Source organism: Stegostoma tigrinum, unplaced genomic scaffold, assembly GCF_030684315.1.
Source record: "Stegostoma tigrinum isolate sSteTig4 unplaced genomic scaffold, sSteTig4.hap1 scaffold_353, whole genome shotgun sequence".
Classification (NCBI taxonomy): Eukaryota; Metazoa; Chordata; class Chondrichthyes; order Orectolobiformes; family Stegostomatidae; genus Stegostoma; species Stegostoma tigrinum.
The window spans coordinates 7,996-12,500 of NW_026728281.1; positions in this window are offsets into that span (position 1 = coordinate 7,996).

Here is a 4,505-nt window from a genome sequence, read left to right on the forward strand (position 1 = left end):
GGTTACTGATTTCTTGGTTACTCATTTCTCTTCTTGGTTACTCATTTCTCCCGTTGGTTACTGACTTCTTGGTTACTCATTTATGTTCTTGGTTACTGATTTCTTGGTTACTCATTTCTCTTCTTGGTTACTCATTTCTCCCGTTGGTTACTGGCTTGTTGGTTACTCATTTCGCTTCTTGGTTATTGATTTCTTGGTTACTCATTTCTCTTCTTGCTTACTGATTTCCTGGTTACTCATTTCTCCCCTTGGTTACTGACTTCTTGGTTACTCATTTCTCTTCTTGGTTACTCATTTCTCCTGTTGGTTACTGATTTCTTGGTTACTCATTTCTCTTCTTGGTTACTCATTTCTCCCGTTGGTTACTGACTTCTCCCGTTGGTTACTCATTTCTCCCGTTGGTTACTCATTTCTCCCGTTGGTTACTCATTTCTCCTGTTGGTTACTCATTTCTCTTCTTGCTTACTGATTTCTTGGTTACTCATTTCTCCCGTTGGTTACTGACTTCTTGTTTACTCATTTCTCTTCTTGGTTATTGATTTCTTGGTTACTCATTTCCCTTCTTGGTTACTGATTTCTTGGTTACTCATTTCTCCTGTTGGTTACTGATTTCTTGGTTACTCATTTCTCTTCTTGGTCGCTCATTTCTTGGATCCTCATTTCTATTCTTGGTTACTCATTTCTCCCATTGGTTACTGATTTCTTGGTAACTCATTTCACTTCTTGGCTACTCATTGCTCCCCTCACTGCAGCCGAAATTCAAATTCCTCCCCTTCGATAGGCGCGCCTCACCCGGCCACGGCCTCCAAATTGCTCCCCTTCCTCGGGATCGCCCCCTCGCCCGGTTAAATACCACCGCCCGCCGTCCCACAGCACTCCGACTCGGCCAGGCAGCCTCACGGGCACAGCGACTCCTGCCCACCTCGAGAACCGACGCCCCGGTCGTGCTCAGGCTCCAAAAACCCACAACAGCGGGCAGCTACCCTCAATGCAGCCGAAATTGAAATTCCTCCCCTTCGAAAGGCGCGCCTCACCCGGCCACGGCCTCCAAATCGCTCCCCTTAGGCGAAAATTAAGCCCCCGTGGCGGATAATACCCCTCCTTGATCGTGCACAAGGGCAGCTCCAAGTTGAACGGGCTCAGGCTCCGAAAACCCACAACAGCGGGCAGCTACCCTCAATGCAGCCGAAATTCAAATCCCTCCCCTTCGAAAGGCGCGCCTCACCCGGCCACGGCCTCCAAATCGCTCCCCTTAGGCGAAAATTAAGCCCCCGTGGCGGATAATACCCCTCCTTGATCGTGCACAAGGGCAGCTCCAAGTTGAACGGGCTCAGGCTCCAAAAACCCACAACAGCGGGCAGCTACCCTCAATGCAGCCGAAATTCAAATCCCTCCCCTTCGAAAGGCGCGCCTCACCCGGCCACGGCCTCCAAATCGCTCCCCTTAGGCGAAAATTAAGCCCCCGTGCCCGATAATACCCCTCCTTGATCGTGCACAAGGGCAGCTCCAAGTTGAACGGGCTCAGGCTCCAAAAACCCACAACAGCGGGCAGCTACCCTCAATGCAGCCGAAATTCAAATCCCTCCCCTTCGAAAGGCGCGCCTCACCCGGCCACGGCCTCCAAATCGCTCCCCTTAGGCGAAAATTAAGCCCCCGTGGCCGATAATACCCCTCCTTGATCGTGCACAAGGGCAGCTCCAAGTTGAACGGGCTCAGGCTCCAAAAACCCACAACAGCGGGCAGCTACCCTCAATGCAGCCGAAATTCAAATCCCTCCCCTTCGAAAGGCGCGCCTCACCCGGCCACGGCCTCCAAATCGCTCCCCTTAGGCGAAAATTAAGCCCCCGTGGCCGATAATACCCCTCCTTGATCGTGCACAAGGGCAGCTCCAAGTTGAACGGGCTCAGGCTCCAAAAACCCACAACAGCGGGCAGCTACCCTCAATGCAGCCGAAATTCAAATCCCTCCCCTTCGAAAGGCGCGCCTCACCCGGCCACGGCCTCCAAATCGCTCCCCTTAGGCGAAAATTAAGCCCCCGTGGCCGATAATACCCCTCCTTGATCGTGCACAAGGGCAGCTCCAAGTTGAACGGGCTCAGGCTCCAAAAACCCACAACAGCGGGCAGCTACCCTCAATGCAGCCGAAATTCAAATCCCTCCCCTTCGAAAGGCGCGCCTCACCCGGCCACGGCCTCCAAATCGCTCCCCTTAGGCGAAAATTAAGCCCCCGTGGCCGATAATACCCCTCCTTGATCGTGCACAAGGGCAGCTCCAAGTTGAACGGGCTCAGGCTCCGAAAAACCACCACAGCGGGGCAGCTACCCTCAATGCAGCCGAAATTCAAATTCCTCCCCTTCGAGAGGCGCGCCTCACCCGGCCACGGCCTCCAAATCGCTCCCCTTAGGCGAAAATTAAGCCCCCGTGGCCGATAATACCCCTCCTTGATCGTGCACAAGGGCAGCTCCAAGTTGAACGGGCTCAGGCTCCAAAAACCCACAACAGCGGGCAGCTACCCTCAATGCAGCCGAAATTCAAATCCCTCCCCTTCGAAAGGCGCGCCTCACCCGGCCACGGCCTCCAAATCGCTCCCCTTAGGCGAAAATTAAGCCCCCGTGGCCGATAATACCCCTCCTTGATCGTGCACAAGGGCAGCTCCAAGTTGAACGGGCTCAGGCTCCAAAAACCCACAACAGCGGGCAGCTACCCTCAATGCAGCCGAAATTCAAATCCCTCCCCTTCGAGAGGCGCGCCTCACCCGGCCACGGCCTCCAAATCGCTCCCCTTAGGCGAAAATTAAGCCCCCGTGGCCGATAATACCCCTCCTTGATCGTGCACAAGGGCAGCTCCAAGTTGAACGGGCTCAGGCTCCAAAAACCCACAACAGCGGGCAGCTACCCTCAATGCAGCCGAAATTCAAATCCCTCCCCTTCGAAAGGCGCGCCTCACCCGGCCACGGCCTCCAAATCGCTCCCCTTAGGCGAAAATTAAGCCCCCGTGGCCGATAATACCCCTCCTTGATCGTGCACAAGGGCAGCTCCAAGTTGAACGGGCTCAGGCTCCAAAAACCCACAACAGCGGGCAGCTACCCTCAATGCAGCCGAAATTCAAATCCCTCCCCTTCGAGAGGCGCGCCTCACCCGGCCACGGCCTCCAAATCGCTCCCCTTAGGCGAAAATTAAGCCCCCGTGGCGGATAATACCCCTCCTTGATCGTGCACAAGGGCAGCTCCAAGTTGAACGGAGAAGTCAGTAACCAACCAAAAATAAGCTTGGTTACTGATTTCTCCCGTTGGTTACTGACTTCTCCCTTTGGTTACTGATTTCTCCCGTTGGTTACTCATTTCTCTTGTTGGTTACTGATTTCTCCCGTTGGTTACTGACTTCTCCCTTTGGTTACTGATTTCTCCCGTTGGTTACTGACTTCTCCCGTTGGTTACTCATTTCTCCCGTTGGTTACTCATTTCTCCCGTTGGTTACTCATTTCTCCTGTTGGTTACTGATTTCTTGGTTACTCATTTCTCTTCTTGGTTACTCATTTCTCCTGTTGGTTACTGATTTCTTGGTTACTCATTTCTCTTCTTGGTTACTCATTTCCCTTTCTGACACTTAGAATTTTTTTTGACACTTAGAATTCTTTTTGACACTTAGAATTTTTTTTGACACTTAGAATTTTTTTTGACACTTAGAATTTTTTTTGACACTTAGAATTTTTTTGACACTTAGAATTTTTTTTGACACTTAGAATTTTTTTTGACACTTAGAATTTTTTTTGACACTTAGAATTTTTTTTGACACTTAGAATTTTTTTGACACTTAGAATTTTTTTTGACACTTAGAATTTTTTTTGACACTTAGAATTTTTTTTGACACTTAGAATTTTTTTTGACACTTAGAATTTTTTTTGACACTTAGAATTTTTTTTGACACTTAGAATTCTTTTTGACACTTAGAATTTTTTTTGACACTTAGAATTTTTTTGACACTTAGAATTTTTTTGACACTTAGAATTCTTTTTGACACTTAGAATTTTTTTTGACACTTAGAATTTTTTTTGACACTTAGAATTTTTTTTGACACTTAGAATTTTTTTCTAAGTTTTTCCTTCTGGTTACTGACTTCCCTCGTCGGGCACGGGGATTTTCGACTTCCTCCTCCCGACCGAGGGGCCTCATTTTCGGGCATTTTCCTCAGATTTCCAAGCATTTTTAGACACTTTTCCCGACTTTTCCTGCTTACTGATTTCACACTTTTGGCCATTTTTATGCATTTTCCTGGTTACTGATTTCACGCTTTTGGACATTTTCGGAGGTTCCGACGGCTTTTTCGCCTTACTGCTTCGGGCACTTTGCTGACCTTTTCCCGCTTACCCCTTTCAAGGTTTTGGACGTCTCCGGTCGGGTCCGCGCCCCTCGCCCGGGCCGGAACGCCTCCCCGCCGGCCGAGTTCCTCGGGGTCGCCCCCTCGCCCGGGAAAAACCGCTCCCCGCCGTCCCACAGCACTCCGACTC